Consider the following 6,576-nt stretch of genomic DNA (forward strand, 5'->3'; position numbering starts at 1 on the left):
TCTCCAGTGGATGCCCACATCCAGAAGTATATGGACGTCTCAAATTAGATTATTTTTTAAAAATATATATGAAAGACCTCTAATTCACCTGCTTAACAGTCAAACCTGCTTAACATTTTGGTGTGCTGACATCTACGTCTGCACATATATTTTAATTTCATATTAATTTATTAATATTATATTAATAAATTTATTATATTAATAAATTAATATAAAACATAAGTTGTGTAAATTTATTAATTAATTATGTTAATTAATTATATTTAATTTTATATTTTAACCCTTTGCACTATCTTTCTGTCTTGTGTTAGCTTACTTTAACAGTTTACAACAGCAACTGCTTAGTGGCTGTGTCATATTCTATTGGGCCACAAAGAAGAACCCATTAGGTAGGGTTGAGTACTTAGATGACTTTTTTACTTTATTATTTTTTCCTTTGGATATGAAAATATTTTGTTTTTACCAAATCTATCCCTTCCACTTCCCAACTCCAACTCCTCCCACATCCCTTTCTCCATTTCCCTCCCAAGTTTATGTTCTCTCTCACTCTCTCATATATATTACATATATGTATATACACATATGTATGTGCATATATGTATCTATACATGTATGAATATATATGTATATATGCATATATATATACATCATATATACATATACACATATACACATGCATAATATATACATATAGGTGTACATATATAAACATGCATATGTATATGTACATATATACAAATGTATATATGTACATGTATGTATATATACACATGTATATGTACATATATACATATACACATATACACATAGATACATTGTATATACATATACAACTATACATCATATATACATACATACACATATATACATACATATATGTGTATGTGTGTATATATGTACATATATATGCGTATATGCATATATATATATATATATATGTATATATATATATATCCACCCTACCAAATCCAATTAGTGCTGCCCACTGCATATGAGGGTTGGTCTGTGCACCGTAGCACAGCAGCCTATCTGTCAGGGGTCCCACTTCTGAAGGAAGCTATAGGCATGTCCGCTTATGAACAGGTATAAGGTAGGGAAGGGGGATTCTCCCCAAAAGTTTGCTTCAAAGGAACAGTTTGTCTTACTGAACATGCATCCCAAACCAGTTCAGACAGGATCAGCCATCCCACTCTCCTATTAGGCAGAAGTAGCACATGACTGAACAAAATCTAAGTCTGATGGACTTTAAGGGGAGATAAACTTACTGCAAAGTACCGAAGCTTTTGTGGGGTCCTAGGCTGCCGGCAGGTTGTTTGGAGGTGGGGGTGGGGGTGGGGGTGGGGAAGTGTGCACAGTCGTGTGAGGAAGGGTCACAGATAGCCAAGTGCATTATTAGAAGAGGGCTGTGTGCAAAGCCCAAACCAAGGAAGAGTCAAGGCTGCTACACTATCCCCTCTGCTCGCCCACCCGCCCCTGCCGCATAAGATTGAGCACACCAGTGTACAATTAATTCTAAAGAATGAAACATTTCTGATACTTTTGAGGTCCTGTGTACCCTCCACTAGAAGCCATGCCCAGCTATGACTTCATCCTTCTGATTCTTATCCATTAAACACAGAGGTTCGGGGAGCAGAGGTTGTTCCAGGACTGTAGCTGTGCAGCGGCTGCACTCTCCACGCTGAGGGCTGCCTGCCCTCAGGTACAGATGCACACAGCATGCCGCTAGGCCCGTGGTTCTCAACCTGTGGGTCGCGACCCCCATCTTCTTGATTCTATTACTAGTGTATTGTAAAACTGCCCCACCTCTCCTTCTGGGACTGCCCTAGTCTTTGAGCTTTATTTAAAGCCATTTACTACAAATTCTGGGTGGGCCATCCTTCCTGATTAAGTGAATGCCAAATTGCTTCTCCTAATTCAAGATTCATGTTTCCTCTTTTTGACATCTTTTATATACAAAGTGTTTTATGAAAATATTTTAATGTAGTCAAATGTATCATCTTTGTTTAGATTTGTGTTTGATGTGGGGTTTAACACACCTTTTCTTGATCTGAGATCCAGAGAGCATTTTCTTCCAACCCTTCAAGATGTATACTTTTCTATCTAGCTCGTGAATCCATTTGAACAACCCTTGATGTGGATACCTAGTTGGTTGCTTCCTCGCTGACAATGGGACAGTGGTTCCTTCTAGGGCTGCTCCCCTACCCTCACCTCAAGAACTCATTAAGTAAATCATGTGGGCCTTGAACTCACTATCCTCCCAAGTACTGGAATTGCAGGCCTGTACCACCACACCACACCCCAGCTCCAATGTCATTTCTAAAAGCCCCTTTTCCCTCGCTGATTTAAAATGATGTCTCTGCTCCATGCAAATTTTCATAAATAAGCGAGCCTGTTTCAGGCTCTTCTCTGTTTTTCCCTGAGCTAACACCACATCTCCTCCTGACTGTAGACAGTGCAGGAGCTGAGCCCCAGACACCTAGCATCCTCTCCAAGGCTGCCCCAGGGATACTGGTTCCTTGAACTAAGGCACATTAGAATCAACCCAAAATACTGAGGCAATCAATCTAGCACACATTTTTAATAAGAAAATACTCAAATTATACAGTGTATACAATTAAGAAATTTAGAACTCAGATCCACAAATCTGCCAATATTGTGCATCTCTCCATTTATTGAACTCTTCGAGAACGTTTTAAATTTCACACAAAGGCTTTTCTAACTAATCTTCAGATAAATGCATTCCAAGGCACCTTGACAATTTGGGTGGTTATTGTACATATTTATTTCCTAAGCTATATTTTCCTGAGATTCCATAATCAGTGATAGGAGTTCACATGCTCGTTACCAATGCCTCCTCGGAAGCTCTGTTGTGCACTTCTTGACCATTGGTTATTGGAAAGTTGTGTCTTTCCTCCGAGTAGATTCCACCATCTCTACAGGTGGAACAGGAGGACACTCCAGGACACTGTCTGCTGGAGTCCTCAAAGCTTCTCAAAGATGGTCTTATGGGCTAAGTGTGAGCTACTGCCTCTGCCCTCCAAGGCTGGAATTACGAGCAGTCACCACAGCCCCTGGCATTTTTGAGGGTTCTTGAAGGTCAGATCTTGGGCCTCAAACTGTAGGCAGGTGCTTAACCACTGAGCCACCTCCTAGGCCCTGAAGTATATTCCCTACCAAGATCAGAGGTCTGTTAAAAAAAATCATGTTCATTTATTGTACCTTTTATGTCTTTTTTAAAAGGTTGTTGTTGTTCTTATTAGAACTCTCAAATCACGGAAAGACATCTGTTAAATTTTTGCTCTGTGACTATAAAATTATCTGCTGACCTTTGAAATGCTGTCCTATTTTGCTTCATAAATTTTTTAACTTATATATGTGTATATTATGTATACATATATACATACACACATATCTTATTTTTTATATATATATATATATATATATATATATATATATGATGTGCACACACACATACACACATATGATGCATAAAGGTATCACATGTCCCCATTAGCCTCAAATTCACATGACAGCTAAGAATGACCTTAAAGGACTGATCCCCCTGCCTCCACCTCTGCTGAGAGCTGAGACTGCAGGGGTGCACTGCAGTGCAAGGCTATTATTGCTTTTAAATGACTGCCTTTATCACATGTTTTAACAAGCAGAACTGCTTTCTGCTTATTATAATTATATTTATATTATATATCATAATTATGGTAAAAATCAATTAATGTCGCCGTCCCTTTCTATAATACCCCAGAGTGCCTACCTTCTGTCCCATCTCACACACAGTGATAGTCTGCAGTGGCTAGCTATCCTTCCTCTCCGTGCCCAGGGCTTCTCTTGTGCCCCTGATGGTCACTGAGGTGGGGCTCTCAAGTCCCCAACCCTAGCAACTGCTCTCAACTATCCCAGCCCAGCAGGGCAAAGTCAGTTCAAACCAGTTCCCAGCTCTTCACCTGTTCCCAGTCCCCAGATATCACTTACTTTCTTGCCAGAGCAACTGTGCATGAGGAAGACTTTATTCAGCATCTCTGAATGAATTTCCAAAACATGTTTGTCATAATTTACACTGTTGACAAGTTACACAATCTGTGTGACATTACAACATCCCCTGCCACGCCGCAGATGCACCGGAGTGTCCTTCTGCACTTATTCTTCCTCGGGCTCTAACTCTCCCCTCGTACCGAGTATCAAACTGATTCTAAGGAAGGCTTTTCCTCATGAGGCAGGCATTTCCAGCACAACTTGGGTCCATATTCCAGTGAAAGACTATAGAGCTTCCCTGAATGTTTCTTCACACTTCACACCAGAGAGGAGTTGACTTTGCTTTCACCAGGAAGGAACAGGAAAAGAGAGTGCAGAGAGGGCTTCTTGCCCTTTGGAAACCACTAGCTGCTTCTTCCTACTTAGTTATGAAGAAAAAACCCTCACCAGCAAGCACTATGGCTATACCAGCACTGCCAAGGGCAGATTCTTGTTAACCTTGGGTAAAACCCCAAGCTAGTCTGTTCCCTTCACTGCCTATGCTGAAACCCTTGGGAGGTTTATTGTTGTTTTGTTATTGTTGTTGTTTTGTTATTGTTGTTGTTGTTTTGTTTTCCCTCAGAAAGCACAGCAAGGAGACAGGTTTAAAATTTTAATTACATTTCTACTGCTGCTGTCTCAGGCTCTGGCCAGTTTGGATGTCAGGAGTGAAAGTTCTAGAACAGTGTTTCTCAACCCGTTGGTCATGACCCCTTTGGCAAACCTCTAGCTCCAAGAATATTTACATTATAATCCATAACACTGGCAACATTACAGCTGTGAAGTACAATGGAATAATTCCACGATTGGGGGTCATCACAACATGAGGAACTATATTAAAGGGTGGCTGCATTAGGAAGGTTGAGAACCACCGATCTTAAACATGATGAATACTCTCCTACCCTTCCCGGGATGCTGAGAGGTTGGCTGTGGAAAAGAGGAAGGTTTAGCTCACAGTTACAGATGTGTTCAGCATCATGGAAGGGCCTTCTACTTTGGGTGTGACTTATTCACAAATTCGAAGTTTCCCTCTTAGGAACTGAAGAAGAGAGTTGGGGGGGGGTGTTGTTACAAAGAATAAGTAAGCAGTGGTTGGGGGGTAGGGGAAAGGACTGGGAGAAAAGGGAAATGAGAGGAAAGTTTGCCTTTTAAGCAAAATCCTCTCTGTAGGGGAAAGCGTGGGTGGTCCTCAGATGTCCCCAGATGCTGAGCTCATCACAAACCTGCAACTGGGCTTGAGGCTGCCAAGGAGCAGCTTCCCTGAAGGCCGCCTTCCCACCCCTCCCCCCAACACTGTCTTCTTGGTCCCAAGGATGGGGAAGTCTTCTTGAGGGGAGCTCGGAGGTCCCCTTTTGCCCCAAGTTTGCCTCCTGAGGGTGCTTCTCTGAGGTATAAAGAACACTTAAGTCAGCCCAGCCAGCAAGGCTGCCATTTGCCAGGGGCCTTAGCAAACACCCTCCCCCACTCACAGGCCTTGAGAAGAGGCTGAGAGGGAAGCCAGAGCGTGGGCCTGTAAGCCATGGTTTTTTAGTCAAATTTCCCCACTAGGTTTTTCCCTCAAGGCTAATTCTTAGTCACCTTGTACTTTCCAAAGAGGGGCTTGTTTATTAACTGGTCTGGCTAAAGAAATGAATAGAAATAACTTTTATTTCCAGAATCTTTCTTTTTTTTTTTTTTGACTTTTTTTTTTTTTCTTGAGACACTAATAACATTTAGAAACACTGCTGGCCATTGTCTGAGGAAGACCAGTAGCACTAGGATGATTCCAGGGTGGAGCATGCGGCCATCCCTTGTGATCCACCTGGCCTGTCACACACACAGACACAAGGCCAGAAACTGGCCTCAGGCCTGAGGGAAGGCTTGCCCATTCCGGTTTCTCCACTGGCTCGCACAGCCCTCTAAAGATCAGGCGAAGAAACCCTCCACTGAATAAGTGTTTGTGAATGTTGGCCCTGGGTGGTGGGGGAAGGGGATTGGGGGATTTGGGGGGCTGGGGGGGGCTGATCACATGCTCATTAGGTTTGTTTGTCCCTCTCTCTAGAATTTCCTCAGCCTGAATCACTGCCTCAGCTTCCTCTTTCACTCAAGTCTGTTCAAATGTCACTTTCCCAGAAATGTCTTTTACAAAGAAAAGATTTACTTTAGTGTGTGTGTGTGTGTGTGTGTGTGTCTCACGGGGGAAGGTACCTTCTGAAGCTTCAGAAGGAGGAGTCAGATTGAGCCCCTGGAGCTGGAGTTCCAAGCGGTTGTGTACCCCAGTGATGTGGGTCCTCTGGAATCAGGAAGCTCTCTTGACCACAGAGCCGTCTCTCCAGCTCCAGAAGTGACTTTTCTTCTTTTTTTTTTAAATTAGATACATTCTTTATTTACATTTCAAATGTTGTCCCCTTTCCTGGTTCCCCCTCCCCCGGAAAATCCCATAAGCCATCTCCCCTTCCCCAATTAACCCTCCCCCGCTTCCCTGTCTTGGTTTTCCTCTACACTGCAGCATCAGGTCTTTCCAGAACCAAGGGCCTCTCCTCCATTTGGTGTCTAACAAGGTTATCCTCT

The sequence above is a fragment of the Apodemus sylvaticus genome, chromosome 14, assembly GCF_947179515.1.
Source record: "Apodemus sylvaticus chromosome 14, mApoSyl1.1, whole genome shotgun sequence".
Classification (NCBI taxonomy): domain Eukaryota; kingdom Metazoa; phylum Chordata; class Mammalia; order Rodentia; family Muridae; genus Apodemus; species Apodemus sylvaticus.